Source organism: Pristiophorus japonicus, chromosome X, assembly GCF_044704955.1.
Source record: "Pristiophorus japonicus isolate sPriJap1 chromosome X, sPriJap1.hap1, whole genome shotgun sequence".
Taxonomy (NCBI): Eukaryota; Metazoa; Chordata; class Chondrichthyes; family Pristiophoridae; genus Pristiophorus; species Pristiophorus japonicus.
In genome coordinates this window covers 26180459-26204672 of record NC_092010.1, presented here as the reverse complement: position 1 = coordinate 26204672, position 24214 = coordinate 26180459, and positions in this window count along the sequence as shown.

Sequence of the window (24214 nt, the reverse complement as noted above, 5' to 3'; positions counted from 1 at the left end):
GGGGCAATGTCTCTGTATTTCCCACTTCCCCCTTGTAATGTATGCACCTGTGAGGATGCTCACAGGTTTGTCGAGTTGTTGCAGTACGCTCGCGGCCTTCTGCGAGAGGTGGGCGCCGGAGGGACTGGAGTGCACCGTTACCCCCGGCAACCAAATTTTAATTAGATTTTATTTATTTTACAGTTTGATTTGTTTTAATTGCCGGTTTTAGTGCCCCCCTCCCCTTTTATAGGGGGTACTTGTAAATTATATGATTTTAATGCCCCCCCAAAAAAATCACAAAAGGAAAAAAAACCACAAACAAAAAAAAAAGAGGGCAGGTATACGTGTCTGGAGTGTCCCCCAGATCGGGGGGCACTTGATTTAATGTTTATTTTGTCTCCCCCCCCCCCTAAAAGAGTTGTCGAGTTGTTGCAGTACGCTCGCGGCCTTCCACGAGAGGTGAGCGCCGGAGGGACTGGAGTGCATCATCCCCCGGCAACCAAATTTGAATTTGAACCAAATTTGTTTAAGTTTGTCGGCTTTAGTGCCCCCCCCCCCCCCCACCCTTTTATCCAGGGGGCACTTGCATAATTTGCGTTTTTAGTGCCCTCAAAAAAACCCAAAGGGACACTTGTTTGAAAGTTTTTAGAGTGTGACCCCCCTTTTAACCAGGGGGCACTTGTTTATTGTCTACACAAAAATAGTTGTAAAGCTGTTGCATTGTGAGTGGCTTAGCCAGTCACGTGATGTTCACAAGACTCAATAAAACCCCAGCCAGTTGGGATTGGGGGATCCACAATGAGGTATGCAGTTGTGAGCCTGGTGGATGAACTGGTAATGTGTCGTGTGATTGTTAAACCTTTGTTAATAAACCAACTAGTTCTTAATAGCAATGTGTTGCTATGGTTTCTTAAACAAAGAACCCATGAAGCAAATACATTACACCCCTCACCTCAACATCACTCCCCCTGAACAAGTACCGGGTTAAGCATTCAATCTTGTGCAACAGACTTTGGCTGAACCAGGTAATACCATGTTGGCAGCGTGTAATGAGACTCACCTAGGGACCCCCACAGAACATGCCCACTGCCCAATTAAAGGACCAAAATGGGCAGGTGTGGCACACCACCCAAGTTGCCACAGAGAATGACCACAGAAGAACATAAGAAATAGGAGCAGGAGTCGGCCATTTGGCCCCTCTAGCCTGCTCCGCCATTCAATAAGATCATGGCTGATCTGATCTTGGCCTCAACTCCACTTCCCTGCCCGCTCCCCATAACCCTTGACTCTGGTATCATTCAAGAATCTGTCTATCTCCACCTTAAATATATTCAATGACCCAGCCTCCACAGCTCTCTGGGGCAGAGAATTCCACAGATTCATGACCCTCAGAGAGAAGAAATTCCTTCTCATCTCCGTTTTAAACGGGCGGCCCCTTATTCTGAAACTATGCCCCCTAGTTCTAGATTCCCCCACGAGGGGAAACATCCTCTCTGCATCTCCCCTGTCCAGCCCCCTCAGAACCTTATATATTTCAATAACATCACCTCCCATTCTTCTAAACTGCAATGAGTACAGGCCCAACCGCTCAAGCTTTCTTCATAAGACAACCCCCTCATCTCAGGAATCAACCTCGTGAACCTTCTCTGAACTGCCTCCAATGCAGGACCACACCTGCCTCCACCTAGAAACAAGGTCAGGGTAAGTATGAACTCCAGCTAGCTGACCCCTCGCTCCCAGCCACTACCAACCAATCCTCGAAACGTGACTCAATCTACTTTCACTCCTCACATCATTTTTCCAGATAGTCACTTGTAACTTTGTCCGAAACTGTGCCGATTGTTCTACCCTATAAACTTCCATATATTTTTTTTCCTATGAAACAGTAAACCAGACACATAGAAGGTCGGGACCAAATGATTTATGGAATAAACCATTAAGTGCCCACAGCTCTCTAACTTGCCTAAACCATCAGTTATATCAGCTGTAACATAAGCACTTTAGTTTCTCTAAGCTGCTGGTTCTCCCTGTTTATTCTAGATACACAATATGTACAGCCCCCCATGTGTATTCTAGATATACATTATATACCGTCCCCAAAGTAGCTATTCAGTATGCAGTCCCCAATATAAATCTTAATGTTAAACAGTAAGGTAAATTTTGCAAGGCCCTGTCCTGTGCTTCTGGTGGGACCTTTCACACAGACAGTGCGTGTCAGAAACTCGTGCAATTTTCCAACACACACTGCTTGTGTGTGAGGCCCTACCAGTGGCACAGGGCCTAGTAACTTTTGCCTGACTAACCCTTTCAAAAAACTGATCTAGGCCCTCAACGATAGCTCAAGAATGGTCTGATTATAAAGAAATTAAGAACTTGTGTTCCAAAATGCTTAACAGCCAATTTGGAGTGTGGTCACTGTTGTAATGTAGGAAACGCAGCAGGCAACTTGCGCACAGCAAGCTCCCACAAACAGCAATGTGATAATGACCAGTGTTGTGTATGTATATACCCTGTACACTCAATCTACAGTTACATAAGACCAATAAATGTATCGTTACACTATATACAATATGCCTGTACCACCAGAGGGTGCAACTGGTGGAGGCCTAGAGGTCACCTGCACACTGCAGGTAACCAGGTATAAAAGGGAGCCCACCTTACTGTAACCTCATTCAGGAGCTGCAGTAAATGGACTAAGGTCACAACAGTTCAAGTGCAATACCTTACCTCGTGGAGTCATTACTAGACTGCTTACAGACACATTAACTGGCGACGAGAATACGAATTCCACGCGAAAAATGGCTAACCTTAGCAACTTTCAACGATTCGCTGATGGGGAAGATTGGGATGCCTTTGTGGAAAGGCTCGAACACTACTTCATCGCGAGCGACCTGGCTGGAGACACACCGACCTCGCTGGCTGACAGGTGCCGAGCCATCCTGCTCAGCAGTTGTGGGCCCACCGTTCATGGCCTGGTCAGGGACTTGCTAGCCCCAGAGAAGATGACAACGAAAACGTTCACGGAGCTCGTAAAGCTGATACAGGAACAGCTTAAGCCAAAAGAGAGCATCCTAACAGCCAGACACCGGTTCTACACACACCGGTGGCCCGAAGGCCAAGAAATCGCAAAATATGCTGCAGACCTGAGACGATTGGCTGCACCGTGTGATTTTGGCGACTACCTCACTGAAGCACTGAGGGACATCTTTGTTATTGGAATTGGCCACGAAGGCCTCCTCCACAGGCTGCTCTCTGCATACACCACCGTCACCCTGCAGAAAGCAATTAATCTGAGCCAGGCGTTCAGGGCCTCGGCCTGTGATTCCAGAAGGATGATGACTCAGACTCAGAAAGAGCAAAAACGTCTCATCCAAAAGACAATGCAGCACTCCCTCAGCACTACGCTGGAGTGTCAGTCTTTATTTCAAGCCTTGCACACCATGGAAGGCAGGTCTCCTGAGAACTGAAATTCCCACCTATAGCATGCGGTGTGCAGAACCACTTTCATTCGTAGCAGGACTTGGGTAGAAGTGCGACTGAGGGGAGAGGAGCTCAATCTGGCTAATATTTCTCAACAAATCCTGATACATGGACCATCAGAACACTAATCGTCAGCAAGAAGCATGTATGTCAATGTGTATTCTAGTTTTATTATAGGTACCGGGCACTGTGGCTGCAGTGTGCACCATCTACAAGATGCACTGCAGCAACTCGCCAAGGCTTCTTCGGCAGCATCTCCCAAACCCACGACCTCTGCCACCTAGAAGGACAAGGGCAGCAGGTGCCTGGGAACACCACCACCTCCACATTCCCCTCCCAGTCACACACCATCCCGACTTGGAAATATATAGGCCGTTCCTTCATCGTCGCTGGGTTAAAGTTCAGGAACTCCCTCCCTAACAGCACTGTGGGAGCACCTTCACCACACGGACTGCAGCAGTTCAAGAAGGCGGCTCACCACCACCTTCTCAAGGGCAATTAGGGATGGGCAATAAATGCAAGCCTTGCCAGCGATGCCCACATCACAGGAACGAATAAAAAAAAATTCATATATATCATATACATCAAATTATATCCATATATTTGCTTCCCCTTCTGTATTCTTTTTACACAGTCCATATATATCCTTGCTTTGCTATATATCTATCTACATCTATAATCGTCATATGTATAATCATCATATCTACATTTTTGTTTTACTGCATGCAGTCCTGGTCACCACATTACAGGAAAGATGTGATTGCACTGGAGAGGGTACAGAGGAGATTTACCAGGATGTTGCCTGGTTGGAGAATTTTATCAATGAGGAAAGATTGGATAGGCTGGGTTTGTTTTCTTTGGAACAGAGGAGGCTGAGGGAAGACCTTATTGAGGTATATAAAATTATGAGGGGCCTGGATAGAGTGGATAGGAAGGACCTATTTCCCTTAGCAGAGGGGTCAACAACCAGGGGGCATAGATTTAAAGTAATTGGTAGAAGGTTTAGAGGGGATTTGAGGGGAAATTTCTTCACCCAAAGGGTGGTGGGGGTCTGGAACTCACTGCCTGAAAGGATGGTAGAGGCAGAAACCCTCACCACATTTAAAAAGTACTTGGATGTGCACTTGAAGTACCGTAACCTACAGGGCTATGGACCAAGAGCTGGAAAGTGGGATGAGGCTGGGTAGCCTCTTGGTCGGTCGGCACGGACACGATGGGCCGAATGGTGTCCTTCCGTGCTGTAAACATCTATGCTTCTATGATTCTACATAAACAGTATTTCTGGCATTTATTGCCCATCCCTATTTGCTAAAGTATTCTTAACTTTGTTAGTTTGTTCATTTCAGGCACACTTGCCATTGTGACGCGGAGTCAGAAGTACATAACTGACGGTGAACTCACCATTAAGCAGCATCGTGTAACTCAAAACACTAATAAAATGCTGGTTGCTAGTGAGAATAAGCCATTGAGTACACATTACCGGTTTAAGGCTACACGTATTTTATCCAAATGGAATTAGATGACAGACAATTGTTTGAAATGATATACTGCAGCAATTTAGTGCACCTTTATAGTCGATGGCTGGTGGATCATTCTGTGTTTGAATTAAAAGGTATGAATCTTTCTTTTCTTTGAAAATAAGTCACTTGCTTTCAGCAGCCTTTTTGCTCATTGTCATCAGACATTTATATACTTTTAAAAGAGAAATTAAAACTTTTGTGGTGATCGAGAATGAATATGCCCTGCCTTCTATTCTCAAGCTGTGGGCATCACTGGCAAGATTGGCATCCCTCGTTGCCATTAGAAGATGGTAGTAATACAACTGAGTGTCTCGCTAGGCCACTTCAGAGGACAGTTAAGAGTCAGCCACATTGCCGTCGGAGTCACATATAGGCCAGACCCTCATACACGTGGAAGCTGACCCCATGTCTGCGGACGATGTCGTCACGGGGCAGCATGTGGATGAGGAAGAGGAAGGGGCCAAGGATAGATCCTTAGGGGACACCAAAGTTAATGGTGCGGGGATGGGAAGAGAAGCCATTGCTGCAGATCCCTTGGCTATGACCAAAATAGGTAAGAGTGTAACCAAGAGAGGGCAGTTCCACTGAACTGGACAACAGAGAAGAGATGTTGGAGGATGATGGTGTGGTTGACCATGACAAAGGTCGGAGAGAGGTCGAGGAGGGACAGCGCACCGTGGTCAAGGTCACAGAGGATGTCTTTTGTGATGTTGATTGGAACTATTTCAGTGCTGCGGCAGGGGCGGAAAACTGATGGGAGAGATTCAACCAGGGAGTTGCGGGAGAGATGGGCATGGATTTGGGAAGTGAGCATTTATGCTGGTTCTCCAGGGTTTCCGCCAAAGCTACACTAGGAGATCGAGGGACCTCGTGGGAATTTGCCCCGCCAATATTTCATTTACGTACCGATTTGGGGCTGCTTGTTAATTAGTATTATGTGAAATGAGAGGGTTTTCCCATGAGGCGAGATTGAGCCTCTACTCCCTGGGGTTTGGAAGAATGAGAAGTTATCTCAATGAAACATATAAGATTCTGAGGGGGATTGACAGGGTAGATGCAGGAAGAATGTTTCCCCCGGGCTGGAGAGTCTAGAACCAGGGGTCACAGTCTCAGGATAAGGGGGTCAGACTGAGATGCGGAGGAATTTCTTCACGCAGAGGGTTGTGAATCTTTGGAATTCTCTACCCCAGAGAGCTGTGGATGCTCAGTCGATGAGTATATTCAAGACAAAAATTGATAGATTATTGGACTCTAGGGGAATCAAGGGATATGGGGACCGGGCAGGAAAGTGGAGTTGAGATCGAAGATCAGCCATGATCTTAATGAATGGCTCGAGGGGCCGAATGGCCTACCCCTGCTCCTAATTTTTAAGTTCTTGTGTCACATTGAAACACAAGACTCCTAAGATATTTTGGCCGGGAAATTGCGTCGCGCCCCGGTTGGGTTGCACACCTTCCCCGAGAGGAAAAAAAACGCGCTCCACTTCCTCTCTGGGGCGTTAAGGGGGTGGAAGCTAAAGGAGAGGGGCCGTGTTGTGCTGCCGCGCAGAAGGGGCCCTCCCCTTTAATGAAGGGGAGGGCCCAAGCTGCAGACCCTGCGGGTCCCTACCTGGACCAGCAGATCACGGCATGGACCCCCGCGTTCACGGAGGCGACAGGCCACGACAGGCAAGTCGGATGATTATTTATTGACACGCACGCCACCTCCCCTTTAACCAGCGCCCCGCGAGCGGCCGGCCCCCGGTTCACGCCCCCTCAACCTGTCGCTGTCCATCGCCCGGCGCAGCTTCAAGGGGCGGTACTGAAGTTTTGCTCCGGGGCGCTAATGGGGCACTGCGCACGGAGGCGACGTCGTCATCACCGGGACACGCGGAGCGAGGCGCTACCGGTTACTGCCGCCGCTAAACTCCTGCGGAATGGAGCGGGAGTCGTTAGCAGCGCCGCGCCCAGCCGAAAAGCCGTTTGCGCCCCGTTAACGCCACCCGGGGGTGCCAGCGGGTGATGCAAAATACCCAATTTCTCCCCATTTTGTCAGTTCGTTTGCCACATTCTTACGCTGCTTTTATATTGGAAGCCTGACATCCATAAAAGCGGGATTGTGAGTCTGCCGCCAGGCTACGGAACCCAGAGTGAACAGGGTAAGGCCTGGGAGCCAGATCGCCGATACTGGGCTCCCAGAGTCAGAATTTACAGTTTTTAAAAAGCAGCTTTACTGTTGCCTCACTTGATACTCAAGCATTTATAAAATGCTCCTCGCGTGAAAAAAACCCTCACTGGGGAACATTTAACGAGGAGGAAGAGGTCGTCACTGAATCAGAAGTGAAGGAATGTGGTGATGGCAGAGGGCTCCGGGAATGTTGGCTGTTATCTCGGGGGGCTGGAACACAAAGAGGAGGAAAGGATGCTTCAGTTTGCAATGTCTGTAAACGTGTGATGTCTGTAGCGCCACACTGTGGATGTGGACGTATTGTGTTACTGCAACCAAAGGTGAATAAATGAGTCAGCTGACCAGAAGCTTCCGGAACTTCTGAGATGCTGTCTGCCATTATAGAAAGCTGTGCGTGTTGTGCACTGTGAATATAATCACACAGTTGTACGAAGCTCTGGTCAGACCCCCATCTGGACACTGCGTTCAGTTCTGGGCACTGCCCCTCAGAAAGGATATAATGGCCTGGAAATCCCGGCCTGCCCGGGTCCATATAAAGTTTCTACGGACCTGGGAAGACACCGGAAAAGCCGGTTTTCAGCACACAATGCGCATGCGCTGAAAAACGGCTTTTCCGATCTGTCAAGCTGGAGCTTGACAGATCATCCGCAAATCGGGAGCGAAGACATTTGCCAGGGCAAGATTGCGGGATTTACCCATATCTTGCCCGGCAAATGTCCTCAAAACTCTTGCGCATTGCCTACTTTTCCAGGCGCAAGTGTTTAAAGACATACATGAACATAATAAAATGGAATTGATGTCAGGAAGCACTTCTTCACACAAAGGGTCGCGGGAGTCTGGAACTCTCTGCCCCCAAAAGGCTGTGGATGCTGGGGCAATTGGAGCTTTTAAGACGGAGGTTGATCGACTTTTGTCAAGAATCAAGGGATATGGAACTAAGGCGATTAAATGGAGTTGAGGTGCAAATCAGCCATAATCTACCAAAACATCAAGAAATCCAATAGAAAATTCAGGAGAAACCTCTTTACCCAGAGAGCGGTGAGAATGTGGAACTCGCTGCCACAGGGAGTGGTTGAAGTGAATTGTATCGATGCATTTAAGGGGAAGCTGGATAAACACATGAGGGAGAAGGGAATAGAGGGTTGTGCTGATAGATTTAGATGACGAAAGACAGGAGGAGGCTCAAGTGGAGCATAAACGTCGGCATGGACTGGTTGGGCTGAATGGCCTGTTTCTGCGCCGTATATCCGACATAATCCTATGTACTTGAATGGCAGAGCAAGCTCGAGGGGCTGAATGGCCTATTCCTGTTCCTATGTGGAAAGGGGGATATCAAAGGCATGTTTGAAATGGTGAGTTTTTTGAGCAGGCATTTGAAGATAGGCTGAGAGATAGGACAACAGCCATTTTGGAAGAGAATTTCTAAGGGCAGGAACACAATGGCTGGGCGGTTGGGCTAATGTTGCTGTGAGGAGGGTGGGGGACCGGCAGTAATTCGGTCTGGAAAGGAGTGCGCTGGCTGCCACTTAGGGCTGCCTCATTTAATAATCAACCACCAGAACCATTTCTGTAATGCTCCTCGCATTAAAAGAATAATATCCCAGATGGGTTCGAACCAGGTCTTGGGGAGGTTTGAAGACGGGGCTATTGAAATCAATTGACTGGGGCACAGGGAATCAACAGAGCTGGGCAAGGACAAGGATGATAGATATATTGGACTTTGTGTCCTGAGAGTATATAGGCCACAGTGTTCTGAATTAGAGTATGAGAAAGGCAGAGGCTGATGATGAAAGGTCTTGAGAAATCAAACTTCAAGGTGATTGCAATGTATTTGCTTCATGGGTTCTTGCGTAACAATTCATTACAACACATTGCTATTAAGAACAAAGGTTTAACAATCACACGACACATTACCAGTTCATCCACCAGGCTCACAACCACCTGCCTCACCGTGGATCCCCCGAACCCAACTGGCTGGGGTTTTATTGAGTCTTGTGAACATCACGTGACTGGCTAAGCCACTCCCAACTCAACAGCTCTACAACTATTTTTGTTGAAAACTTAAATCAAGTGCCCCCTTTTGACAAGGGCACTAGAACCCACAAATTAACAATTGTAAACCTTAACGAAACCTTAAATCAAATTAAAATTTGGTTGCCGGGGTTGATGATGCACTCCAGTCCCTCCGGCGCGCACCTCTCACAGAAGGCCGCGAGCGTACCAGTGGACACCGCATGCTCCATCTCCAGGGACACCCTGGCTCGGATGTAACCGCGGAAGAGAGGCAGGCAGTTGGGCTGAACGACCCCCTCGACTGCCCGCTGCCTGGACCGGTTTATTCAACAGCTCTACAAACCTGGGAGCATCCTCGCAGATACATACATTACAGTGATGGAGGCGTGTATTACGATTTTGCTCTTCCGTATGAAAGTCAACTCCCCAATGAACCTTGACATTGTGCAGAAAGTAACTAAATTAGATGTCTCTGAGTGAACAATCACTGCTTGCACAGTTCGGGTGTGCACAGGAAATGGTACAAGTGGTATCCTGTGTAATCCTGATCTCCTTGAAATTGGTCGCATATAACACAGTGACAGACCATAAGACTCGAGATGAAAACTACAAATCAATTGGGGAGAGAAAATGGGGAGCACACCATTTGGGGTGCTAACTTAGCACCAGGCACTAATGTTTTCAAACTTTTAAAATATTCGGGGGTAGCACTCCAGGAAGGAAGTGGAATGCTAAATCAGGCACTAAAGGGCTAAATCAGGCGTTAAATCAGGCACTGTCAGGCGCTAAATCAGGCGCTAAATCAGGCACTAAATCATGGCTAAATCAGGCACTAAATCAGGCACTAAATTAAGTGCTAAATCAGGCACTAAATCAGGCACTAAAGCAGGTACTAAATCAGGCACTAAATCAGGCGCTAAATTGTGCTAAATCAGGCGCTAAATCAGGCAAAATCAAGCGCTAAATCAGGCGCTAAATCAGGCACTAAATCAGGCACTAAATCGTGCAAAATCAGGCACTAAATCAGGTGCTAAATCAGGCACTAAATCAGGCGCTATCAAGCACTAAATCAGGTGCTAAACCAGGCACTAAATCAGGCATTAATCAGGTGCTAAATCAGTCACTAAATCAGGCACGAAATCAGTCGCCAAATCAGGCGCTAAATCAGGCGCTAAATCAGGCGCTAAATCAGATGCTAAATCAGGCGCGAAGTCAGGTGCTAAATCAGTCGCTAAATCAGGCGCTAAATCAGGCACAAAATCAGGCGCTAAATCAGGCACTAAATCAGGCGCTAAATCAGGTGCTAAATCAGGCACTAAATCAGTCGCTAAATCAGGTGCTAAATTAGGCATTAAATCAGGCACTAAATCAGGTGCTAAATTGCGCTAAATCAGGTGCTAAATCAGGCACTAAATCAGGTGCTAAATCAGTCGCTAAATCAGGCACTAAATCGGGCACTAAATCAGGCACAAAATCAGGCGCTAAATCAGGCACAAAATCAGGTGCTAAATCAGGCACTAAATCAGGCGCTAAATCAGGTGCTAAATCAGGCATTAAATCAGGTGCTAAATCAGATACTAAATCAGGCGCTAAATCAGGTGCTAAATCAGACACTAAATCAGATGCTAAATCAGTTGCTAAATCAGGCACTAAATTAGGTGCAGAATCAGACACTAAATCAGGTGCTAAATCAGGCACTAAATCAGGTGCTAAATCAGGCACTAAATGAGGTGCTAAATCAGGCACTAAATCAGGTGCTAAATCAGGCACAAAATCAGGCGCTAAATCAGGCGCTAAATCAGGTGCTGAATCAGACTAAATCAGGTGCTAAATTGGGCACTAAAGCAGGTGCTAAATCAGGCACTAAATCAGTTGCTAAATCAGGTGCTGAATCAGACATTAAATCAGGTGCTAAATCAGGCACTAAATCAGGTACTAAATCAGTCGCTAAATCAGGTGCTAAATCAGGCACTAAATCAGGTGCTAAATCAGGCACTAAATGAGGTGCTAAATCAGGCACTAAATCAGGTGCTAAATCAGGCACAAAATCAGGCGCTAAATCAGGCGCTAAATCAGGTGCTGAATCAGACTAAATCAGGTGCTAAATTGGGCACTAAATCAGGTGCTAAATCAGGCACTAAATCAGTCGCTAAATCAGGTGCTGAATCAGACACTAAATCAGGTGCTAAATCAGGCACTAAATCAGGTACTAAATCAGTCGCTAAATCAGGTGCTAAATCAGGCATTAAATCAGGCGCTAAATCAGGTGCTAAATCAGGCATTAAATCAGGCACTAAATCAGGTGCTAAATCGCACTAAATCAGGTGCTAAATCAGGCACTAAATCAGGCACTAAATCAGTCACTAAATCAGTCGCTAAATCAGGTGCTAAATCAGGTGCTAAATCAGTCGCTAAATCAGGCACTAAATCAGGCGCTAAATCAGGCACTAAATCAGGTGCTAAATCAGGCACTAAATCAGATGCTAAATCAGGTGCTAAATCAGGCACTAAATCAGGTGCAGAATCAGACACTAAATCAGGTGCTAAATCAGGCACTAAATCAGGTGCTAAATCAGGCACTAAATGAGGTGCTAAATCAGGCACTAAATCAGATGCTAAATCAGGCACAAAATCAGGCGCTAAATCAGGCGCTAAATCAGGTGCTGAATCAGACACTAAATCAGGTGCTAAATTGGGCACTCAATCAGGTGCTAAATCAGGCACTAAATCAGGCAGTAAATCAGTTGCTAAATCAGGTGCTGAATCAGACACTAAATCAGGTGCTAAATCAGGCACTAAATCAGGTACTAAATCAGTCGCTAAATCAGGTGCTAAATCAGGTATTAAATCAGGCGCTAAATCAGGTGCTAAATCAGGCATTAAATCAGGCACTAAATCAGGTGCTAAATCGCACTAAATCAGGTGCTAAATCAGGCACTAAATCAGGCACTAAATCAGTCAGTAAATCAGTCGCTAAATCAGGTGCTAAATCAGGTGCTAAATCAGTCGCTAAATCAGGCACTAAATCAGGCGCTAAATCAGGCACTAAATCAGGCACTAAATCAGTCGCTAAATCAGGCACTAAATCAGGTGCTAAATCAGGCATTAAATCAGGCGCTAAATCAGGCACTAAATCAGGCGCTAAATCAGCCGCTAAATCAGATACTAAATCTGGCACTAAATCAGGCACTAAATCAGGTGCTAAATCAGGCACTAAATCAGGTGCTAAATCAGGCACTCAATCAGGTGCTGAATCAGACACTAAATCAGGCACTAAATGAGGTGCTAAATCAGGCACTAAATCAGGTGCTAAATCAGGTGCTAAATCAGGTGCTAAATCAGGCGTTAAGTCAGGCACTAAATCAGCTGCTAAACCAGATACTAAATCAGACACTAAAGCAGGCACTAAATCAGATGCTAAATAAGGCACTAAATCTTGTGCTAAATCAGGCACTAAATCAGGTGCTAAATTGCACTAAATCAGGTGCTGAATCAGACACTAAATCAGGCACTAAATGAGGTGCTAAATCAGGCACTAAATCAGGTGCTAAATCAGACTAAATCAGGTGCTGAATCAGGCACTAAATCAGAGGCTAAATCAGACTAAATCTGGTGCTGAATCAGGCACTAAATCAGAGGCTAAATCAGACTAAATCTGGTGCTGAATCAGGCACTAAATCAGAGGCTAAATCAGACTAAATCTGGTGCTGAATCAGGCACTAAATCAGAGGCTAAATCAGGCACTAAATCAGGCGCTAAATCAGGCACTAAATCAGGTGCTGAATCAGGCACGAAATCAGAGGCTAAATCAGGCACTAAATCAGGTGCTAAATCAGGCACTATATCATGCTAAATCAGGTTCAGACACTAAATCAGGCACTAAATCAGGCGCTAAATCAGGCGCTAAATCAGGCACTAAATTAGGTGCTAAATCATGCTGAATCAGGCACTAAATCAGGCGCTAAATCAGGACTAAATTAGGCGCTAAATCAGGCACTAAATTATGCACTAAATCAGGACAAAGGCGCTAAATCAGACACGAAATCAGGGACTAAATCAGGTGCTAAATCGTGCTAAATTAGGCACTAAATCAGGACTAAATCAGGCACTAAATCAGGCGCTAAATCAGGCGCTAAATCAGGCACAATTAGGCACTAAATCAGATGCTACATGACACTAAATCAGATGCTAAATCAGGCACTAAATCAGGTGCTAAATCAGGCGCTAAATCAGGCACAATTAGGCACTAAATCAGATGCTACATGACACTAAATCAGATGCTAAATCAGGCACTAAATCAGGTGCTAAATCAGGCACTAAATGAGGTGCTAAATCAGGCACTAAATCAGGCACTAAATCAGGCACTAAATGAGGTGCTAAATCAGGCACTAAATCAGGCGCAAAATCAGGCACCAAATCAGGTGCTAAATCAGGCACTAAATCAGGCACTAAATCAGGTGCTAAATCAGGACTAAATCAGGCGCTAAATCAGGTGCTGAATCAGACACTAAATCAGGCGCTAAATCAGGACTAAATTAGGTGCTAAATCAGGCACTAAATCAGGCGCTAAATCAGGCGCTGAATCAGACACTAAATCAGGTGCTAAATCAGGCACTAAATCAGTCGCTAAATCAGGTGCTAAATCAGGCACTAAATCAGGCACTAAATCAGGTGCTAAATTGCGCTAAATCAGGTGCTAAATCAGGCACTAAATCAGGCGCTAAATCAGGTGCTAAATCAGGCATTAAATCAGGTGCTAAATCATGCACTAAATCAGGCACTAAATCAGGCACAAAATCAGGCGCTAAATCAGGTGCTAAATCAGGCACAAAATCAGGCGCTAAATCAGGTGCTAAATCAGGCATTAAATCAGGTGCTAAATCAGGCACTAAATCAGGCACTAAATCAGGCGCTGAATCAGACACTAAATCAGGTGCTAAATCAGGCACTAAATCAGTCGCTAAATCAGGTGCTAAATCAGGCACAAAATCAGTTGCTAAATCAGGTGCTGAATCAGACACTAAATCAGGTGCTAAATCAGGCACTAAATCAGGTACTAAAGCAGTCGCTAAATCAGGTGCTAAATCAGGCACTAAATCAGGCGCTAAATCAGGTGCTAAATCAGGCATTAAATCAGGCACTAAATCAGGTGCTAAATCGCACTAAATCAGGTGCTAAATCAGGCACTAAATCAGGCACTAAATCAGTCAGTAAATCAGTCGCTAAATCAGGTGCTAAATCAGGTGCTAAATCAGGTGCTAAATCAGGCGTTAAGTCAGGCACTAAATCAGCTGCTAAACCAGATACTAAATCAGACACTAAAGCAGGCACTAAATCAGATGCTAAATAAGGCACTAAATCTTGTGCTAAATCAGGCACTAAATCAGGTGCTAAATTGCACTAAATCAGGTGCTGAATCAGACACTAAATCAGGCACTAAATGAGGTGCTAAATCAGGCACTAAATCAGGTGCTAAATCAGACTAAATCAGGTGCTGAATCAGGCACTAAATCAGAGGCTAAATCAGACTAAATCTGGTGCTGAATCAGGCACTAAATCAGAGGCTAAATCAGACTAAATCTGGTGCTGAATCAGGCACTAAATCAGAGGCTAAATCAGACTAAATCTGGTGCTGAATCAGGCACTAAATCAGAGGCTAAATCAGGCACTAAATCAGGCGCTAAATCAGGCACTAAATCAGGTGCTGAATCAGGCACGAAATCAGAGGCTAAATCAGGCACTAAATCAGGTGCTAAATCAGGCACTATATCATGCTAAATCAGGTTCAGACACTAAATCAGGCACTAAATCAGGCGCTAAATCAGGCGCTAAATCAGGCACTAAATTAGGTGCTAAATCATGCTGAATCAGGCACTAAATCAGGCGCTAAATCAGGACTAAATTAGGCGCTAAATCAGGCACTAAATTATGCACTAAATCAGGACAAAGGCGCTAAATCAGACACGAAATCAGGGACTAAATCAGGTGCTAAATCGTGCTAAATTAGGCGCTAAATCAGGACTAAATCAGGCACTAAATCAGGCGCTAAATCAGGCGCTAAATCAGGCACAATTAGGCACTAAATCAGATGCTACATGACACTAAATCAGATGCTAAATCAGGCACTAAATCAGGTGCTAAATCAGGCGCTAAATCAGGCACAATTAGGCACTAAATCAGATGCTACATGACACTAAATCAGATGCTAAATCAGGCACTAAATCAGGTGCTAAATCAGGCACTAAATGAGGTGCTAAATCAGGCACTAAATCAGGCACTAAATCAGGCACTAAATGAGGTGCTAAATCAGGCACTAAATCAGGCGCAAAATCAGGCACCAAATCAGGTGCTAAATCAGGCACTAAATCAGGCACTAAATCAGGTGCTAAATCAGGACTAAATCAGGCGCTAAATCAGGTGCTGAATCAGACACTAAATCAGGCGCTAAATCAGGACTAAATTAGGTGCTAAATCAGGCACTAAATCAGGCGCTAAATCAGGCGCTGAATCAGACACTAAATCAGGTGCTAAATCAGGCACTAAATCAGTCGCTAAATCAGGTGCTAAATCAGGCACTAAATCAGGCACTAAATCAGGTGCTAAATTGCGCTAAATCAGGTGCTAAATCAGGCACTAAATCAGGCGCTAAATCAGGTGCTAAATCAGGCATTAAATCAGGTGCTAAATCATGCACTAAATCAGGCACTAAATCAGGCACAAAATCAGGCGCTAAATCAGGTGCTAAATCAGGCACAAAATCAGGCGCTAAATCAGGTGCTAAATCAGGCATTAAATCAGGTGCTAAATCAGGCACTAAATCAGGCACTAAATCAGGCGCTGAATCAGACACTAAATCAGGTGCTAAATCAGGCACTAAATCAGTCGCTAAATCAGGTGCTAAATCAGGCACAAAATCAGTTGCTAAATCAGGTGCTGAATCAGACACTAAATCAGGTGCTAAATCAGGCACTAAATCAGGTACTAAAGCAGTCGCTAAATCAGGTGCTAAATCAGGCACTAAATCAGGCGCTAAATCAGGTGCTAAATCAGGCATTAAATCAGGCACTAAATCAGGTGCTAAATCGCACTAAATCAGGTGCTAAATCAGGCACTAAATCAGGCACTAAATCAGTCAGTAAATCAGTCGCTAAATCAGGTGCTAAATCAGGTGCTAAATCAGGTGCTAAATCAGGCGTTAAGTCAGGCACTAAATCAGCTGCTAAACCAGATACTAAATCAGACACTAAAGCAGGCACTAAATCAGATGCTAAATAAGGCACTAAATCTTGTGCTAAATCAGGCACTAAATCAGGTGCTAAATTGCACTAAATCAGGTGCTGAATCAGACACTAAATCAGGCACTAAATGAGGTGCTAAATCAGGCACTAAATCAGGTGCTAAATCAGACTAAATCAGGTGCTGAATCAGGCACTAAATCAGAGGCTAAATCAGACTAAATCTGGTGCTGAATCAGGCACTAAATCAGAGGCTAAATCAGACTAAATCTGGTGCTGAATCAGGCACTAAATCAGAGGCTAAATCAGACTAAATCTGGTGCTGAATCAGGCACTAAATCAGAGGCTAAATCAGGCACTAAATCAGGCGCTAAATCAGGCACTAAATCAGGTGCTGAATCAGGCACGAAATCAGAGGCTAAATCAGGCACTAAATCAGGTGCTAAATCAGGCACTATATCATGCTAAATCAGGTTCAGACACTAAATCAGGCACTAAATCAGGCGCTAAATCAGGCGCTAAATCAGGCACTAAATTAGGTGCTAAATCATGCTGAATCAGGCACTAAATCAGGCGCTAAATCAGGACTAAATTAGGCGCTAAATCAGGCACTAAATTATGCACTAAATCAGGACAAAGGCGCTAAATCAGACACGAAATCAGGGACTAAATCAGGTGCTAAATCGTGCTAAATTAGGCACTAAATCAGGACTAAATCAGGCACTAAATCAGGCGCTAAATCAGGCGCTAAATCAGGCACAATTAGGCACTAAATCAGATGCTACATGACACTAAATCAGATGCTAAATCAGGCACTAAATCAGGTGCTAAATCAGGCGCTAAATCAGGCACAATTAGGCACTAAATCAGATGCTACATGACACTAAATCAGATGCTAAATCAGGCACTAAATCAGGTGCTAAATCAGGCACTAAATGAGGTGCTAAATCAGGCACTAAATCAGGCACTAAATCAGGCACTAAATGAGGTGCTAAATCAGGCACTAAATCAGGCGCAAAATCAGGCACCAAATCAGGTGCTAAATCAGGCACTAAATCAGGCACTAAATCAGGTGCTAAATCAGGACTAAATCAGGCGCTAAATCAGGTGCTGAATCAGACACTAAATCAGGCGCTAAATCAGGACTAAATTAGGTGCTAAATCAGGCACTAAATCAGGCGCTAAATCAGGCGCTGAATCAGACACTAAATCAGGTGCTAAATCAGGCACTAAATCAGTCGCTAAATCAGGTGCTAAATCAGGCACTAAATCAGGCACTAAATCAGGTGCTAAATTGCGCTAAATCAGGTGCTAAATCAGGCACTAAATCAGGCGCTAAATCAGGTGCTAAATCAGGCATTAAATCAGGTGCTAAATCATGCACTAAATCAGGCACTAAATCAGGCACAAAATCAGGCGCTAAATCAGGTGCTAAATCAGGCACAAAATCAGGCGCTAAATCAGGTGCTAAATCAGGCATTAAATCAGGTGCTAAATCAGGCACTAAATCAGGCACTAAATCAGGCGCTGAATCAGACACTAAATCAGGTGCTAAATCAGGCACTAAATCAGTCGCTAAATCAGGTGCTAAATCAGGCACAAAATCAGTTGCTAAATCAGGTGCTGAATCAGACACTAAATCAGGTGCTAAATCAGGCACTAAATCAGGTACTAAAGCAGTCGCTAAATCAGGTGCTAAATCAGGCACTAAATCAGGCGCTAAATCAGGTGCTAAATCAGGCATTAAATCAGGCACTAAATCAGGTGCTAAATCGCACTAAATCAGGTGCTAAATCAGGCACTAAATCAGGCACTAAATCAGTCAGTAAATCAGTCGCTAAATCAGGTGCTAAATCAGGTGCTAAATCAGTCGCTAAATCAGGCACTAAATCAGGCGCTAAATCAGGCACTAAATCAGGCACTAAATCAGTCGCTAAATCAGGCACTAAATCAGGTGCTAAATCAGGCATTAAATCAGGCGCTAAATCAGGCACTAAATCAGGCGCTAAATCAGCCGCTAAATCAGATACTAAATCTGGCACTAAATCAGGCACTAAATCAGGTGCTAAATCAGGCACTAAATCAGGTGCTAAATCAGGCACTCAATCAGGTGCTGAATCAGACACTAAATCAGGCACTAAATGAGGTGCTAAATCAGGCACTAAATCAGGTGCTAAATCAGGTGCTAAATCAGGTGCTAAATCAGGCGTTAAGTCAGGCACTAAATCAGCTGCTAAACCAGATACTAAATCAGACACTAAAGCAGGCACTAAATCAGATGCTAAATAAGGCACTAAATCTTGTGCTAAATCAGGCACTAAATCAGGTGCTAAATTGCACTAAATCAGGTGCTGAATCAGACACTAAATCAGGCACTAAATGAGGTGCTAAATCAGGCACTAAATCAGGTGCTAAATCAGACTAAATCAGGTGCTGAATCAGGCACTAAATCAGAGGCTAAATCAGACTAAATCTGGTGCTGAATCAGGCACTAAATCAGAGGCTAAATCAGACTAAATCTGGTGCTGAATCAGGCACTAAATCAGAGGCTAAATCAGACTAAATCTGGTGCTGAATCAGGCACTAAATCAGAGGCTAAATCAGGCACTAAATCAGGCGCTAAATCAGGCACTAAATCAGGTGCTGAATCAGGCACGAAATCAGAGGCTAAATCAGGCACTAAATCAGGTGCTAAATCAGGCACTATATCATGCTAAATCAGGTTCAGACACTAAATCAGGCACTAAATCAGGCGCTAAATCAGGCGCTAAATCAGGCACTAAATTAGGTGCTAAATCATGCTGAATCAGGCACTAAATCAGGCGCTAAATCAGGACTAAATTAGGCGCTAAATCAGGCACTAAATTATGCACTAAATCAGGACAAAGGCGCTAAATCAGACACGAAATCAGGGACTAAATCAGGTGCTAAATCGTGCTAAATTAGGCACTAAATCAGGACTAAATCAGGCACTAAATCAGGCGCTAAATCAGGCGCTAAATCAGGCACAATTAGGCACTAAATCAGATGCTACATGACACTAAATCAGATGCTAAATCAGGCACTAAATCAGGTGCTAAATCAGGCACTAAATGAGGTGCTAAATCAGGCACTAAATCAGGCACTAAATCAGGCACTAAATGAGGTGCTAAATCAGGCACTAAATCAGGCGCAAAATCAGGCACCAAATCAGGTGCTAAATCAGGCACTAAATCAGGCACTAAATCAGGTGCTAAATCAGGACTAAATCAGGCGCTAAATCAGGTGCTGAATCAGACACTAAATCAGGCGCTAAATCAGGACTAAATTAGGTGCTAAATCAGGCACTAAATCAGGCGCTAAATCAGGCGCTGAATCAGACACTAAATCAGGTGCTAAATCAGGCACTAAATCAGTCGCTAAATCAGGTGCTAAATCAGGCACTAAATCAGGCACTAAATCAGGTGCTAAATTGCGCTAAATCAGGTGCTAAATCAGGCACTAAATCAGGCGCCAAATCAGGTGCTAAATCAGGCATTAAATCAAGTGCTAAATCAGGCACTAAATCAGGCACTAAATCAGGCACAAAATCAGGCGCTAAATCAGGTGCTAAATCAGGCACAAAATCAGGCGCTAAATCAGGCACTAAATCAGGCACTAAATCAGGCGCTGAATCAGACACTAAATCAGGTGCTAAATCAGGCACTAAATCAGTCGCTAAATCAGGTGCTAAATCAGGCACAAAATCAGGCGCTAAATCAGGCACTAAATCAGGCACTAAATCAGGCGCTGAATCAGACACTAAATCAGGTGCTAAATCAGGCACTAAATCAGTCGCTAAATCAGGTGCTAAAACAGGCACAAAATCAGGTGCTAAATCAGGCACTAAATCAGGCGATAAATCAGGTGCTAAATCAGGCATTAAATCAGGTGCTAAATCAGATACTAAATCAGGCGCTAAATCAGGTGCTAAATCAGACACTAAATCAGATGCTAAATCAGTTGCTAAATCAGGCACTAAATTAGGTGCAGAATCAGACACTAAATCAGGTGCTAAATCAGGCACTAAATCAGGTGCTAAATCAGGCACTAAATGAGGTGCTAAATCAGGCACTAAATCAGGTGCTAAATCAGGCACAAAATCAGGCGCTAAATCAGGCGCTAAATCAGGTGCTGAATCAGACTAAATCAGGTGCTAAATTGGGCACTAAATCAGGTGCTAAATCAGGCACTAAATCAGTCGCTAAATCAGGTGCTGAATCAGACATTAAATCAGGTGCTAAATCAGGCACTAAATCAGGTACTAAATCAGTCGCTAAATCAGGTGCTAAATCAGGCACTAAATCAGGTGCTAAATCAGGCACTAAATGAGGTGCTAAAAAAGGTACTAAATCAGGTGCTAAATCAGGCACTAAATCAGGCACTAAATCAGGTGCTAAATCAGGACTAAATCAGGCGCTAAATCAGGTGCTGAATCAGACACTAAATCAGGCGCTAAATCAGGACTAAATTAGGTGCTAAATCAGGCACTAAATCAGGCGCTAAATCAGGCGCTGAATCAGACACTAAATCAGGTGCTAAATCAGGCACTAAATCAGTCGCTAAATCAGGTGCTAAATCAGGCACTAAATCAGGCACTAAATCAGGTGCTAAATTGCGCTAAATCAGGTGCTAAATCAGGCACTAAATCAGGCGCCAAATCAGGTGCTAAATCAGGCATTAAATCAAGTGCTAAATCAGGCACTAAATCAGGCACTAAATCAGGCACAAAATCAGGCGCTAAATCAGGTGCTAAATCAGGCACAAAATCAGGCGCTAAATCAGGCACTAAATCAGGCACTAAATCAGGCGCTGAATCAGACACTAAATCAGGTGCTAAATCAGGCACTAAATCAGTCGCTAAATCAGGTGCTAAATCAGGCACAAAATCAGGCGCTAAATCAGGCACTAAATCAGGCACTAAATCAGGCGCTGAATCAGACACTAAATCAGGTGCTAAATCAGGCACTAAATCAGTCGCTAAATCAGGTGCTAAAACAGGCACAAAATCAGGTGCTAAATCAGGCACTAAATCAGGCGATAAATCAGGTGCTAAATCAGGCATTAAATCAGGTGCTAAATCAGATACTAAATCAGGCGCTAAATCAGGTGCTAAATCAGACACTAAATCAGATGCTAAATCAGTTGCTAAATCAGGCACTAAATTAGGTGCAGAATCAGACACTAAATCAGGTGCTAAATCAGGCACTAAATCAGGTGCTAAATCAGGCACTAAATGAGGTGCTAAATCAGGCACTAAATCAGGTGCTAAATCAGGCACAAAATCAGGCGCTAAATCAGGCGCTAAATCAGGTGCTGAATCAGACTAAATCAGGTGCTAAATTGGGCACTAAAGCAGGTGCTAAATCAGGCACTAAATCAGTCGCTAAATCAGGTGCTGAATCAGACATTAAATCAGGTGCTAAATCAGGCACTAAATCAGGTACTAAATCAGTCGCTAAATCAGGTGCTAAATCAGGCACTAAATCAGGTGCTAAATCAGGCACTAAATGAGGTGCTAAATCAGGTACTAAATCAGGTGCTAAATCAGGCACAAAATCAGGCGCTAAATCAGGCGCTAAATCGTGCTGAATCAGACTAAATCAGGTGCTAAATTGGGCACTAAATCAGGTGCTAAATCAGGCACTAAATCAGTCGCTAAATCAGGTGCTGAATCAGACACTAAATCAGGTGCTAAATCAGGCACTAAATCAGGTACTAAATCAGTCGCTAAATCAGGTGCTAAATCAGGCATTAAATCAGGCGCTAAATCAGGTGCTAAATCAGGCATTAAATCAGGCACTAAATCAGGTGCTAAATCGCACTAAATCAGGTGCTAAATCAGGCACTAAATCAGTCACTAAATCAGTCGCTAAATCAGGTGCTAAATCAGGTGCTAAATCAGTCGCTAAATCAGGCACTAAATCAGGCGCTAAATCAGGCACTAAATCAGGTGCTAAATCAGGCACTAAATCAGATGCTAAATCAGGTGCTAAATCAGGCACTAAATCAGGTGCAGAATCAGACACTAAATCAGGTGCTAAATCAGGCACTAAATTAGGTGCTAAATCAGGCACTAAATGAGGTGCTAAATCAGGCACTAAATCAGGTGCTAAATCAGGCACAAAATCAGGCGCTAAATCAGGCGCTAAATCAGGTGCTGAATCAGACACTAAATCAGGTGCTAAATCGGGCACTCAATCAGGTGCTAAATCAGGCACTAAATCAGGCAGTAAATCAGTTGCTAAATCAGGTGCTGAATCAGACACTAAATCAGGTGCTAAATCAGGCACTAAATCAGGTACTAAATCAGTCGCTAAATCAGGTGCTAAATCAGGTATTAAATCAGGCGCTAAATCAGGTGCTAAATCCCGCATTAAATCAGGCACTAAATCAGGTGCTAAATCGCACTAAATCAGGTGCTAAATCAGGCACTAAATCAGGCACTAAATCAGTCAGTAAATCAGTCGCTAAATCAGGTGCTAAATCAGGTGCTAAATCAGTCGCTAAATCAGGCACTAAATCAGGCGCTAAATCAGGCACTAAATCAGGCACTAAATCAGTCGCTAAATCAGGCACTAAATCAGGTGCTAAATCAGGCATTAAATCAGGCGCTAAATCAGGCACTAAATCAGGCGCTAAATCAGCCGCTAAATCAGATACTAAATCTGGCACTAAATCAGGCACTAAATCAAGTGCTAAATCAGGCACTAAATCAGGTGCTAAATCAGGCACTCAATCAGGTGCTGAATCAGACACTAAATCAGGCACTAAATGAGGTGCTAAATCAGGCACTAAATCAGGTGCTAAATCAGGTGCTAAATCAGGCGTTAAGTCAGGCACTAAATCAGGTGCTAAACCAGATACTAAATCAGACACTAAATCAGGCACTAAATCAGATGCTAAATAAGGCACTAAATCTTGTGCTAAATCAGGCACTAAATCAGGTGCTAAATTGCACTAAATCAGGTGCTGAATCAGACACTAAATCAGGCACTAAATGAGGTGCTAAATCAGGCACTAAATCAGGTGCTAAATCAGACTAAATCAGGTGCTGAATCAGGCACTAAATCAGAGGCTAAATCAGACTAAATCTGGTGCTGAATCAGGCACTAAATCAGAGGCTAAATCAGACTAAATCTGGTGCTGAATCAGGCACTAAATCAGAGGCTAAATCAGGCACTAAATCAGGCGCTAAATCAGGCACTAAATCAGGTGCTAAATCAGTCGCTAAATCAGGCACTAAATCAGGCGCTAAATCAGGCACTAAATCAGGTGCTAAATCAGGCACTAAATCAGATGCTAAATCAGGTGCTAAATCAGGCACTAAATCAGGTGCAGAATCAGACACTAAATCAGGTGCTAAATCAGGCACTAAATTAGGTGCTAAATCAGGCACTAAATGAGGTGCTAAATCAGGCACTAAATCAGGTGCTAAATCAGGCACAAAATCAGGCGCTAAATCAGGCGCTAAATCAGGTGCTGAATCAGACACTAAATGAGGTGCTAAATCGGGCACTCAATCAGGTGCTAAATCAGGCACTAAATCAGGCAGTAAATCAGTTGCTAAATCAGGTGCTGAATCAGACACTAAATCAGGTGCTAAATCAGGCACTAAATCAGGTACTAAATCAGTCACTAAATCAGGTGCTAAATCAGGTATTAAATCAGGTGCTAAATCAGGTGCTAAATCCCGCATTAAATCAGGCACTAAATCAGGTGCTAAATCGCACTAAATCAGGTGCTAAATCAGGCACTAAATCAGGCACTAAATCAGTCAGTAAATCAGTCGCTAAATCA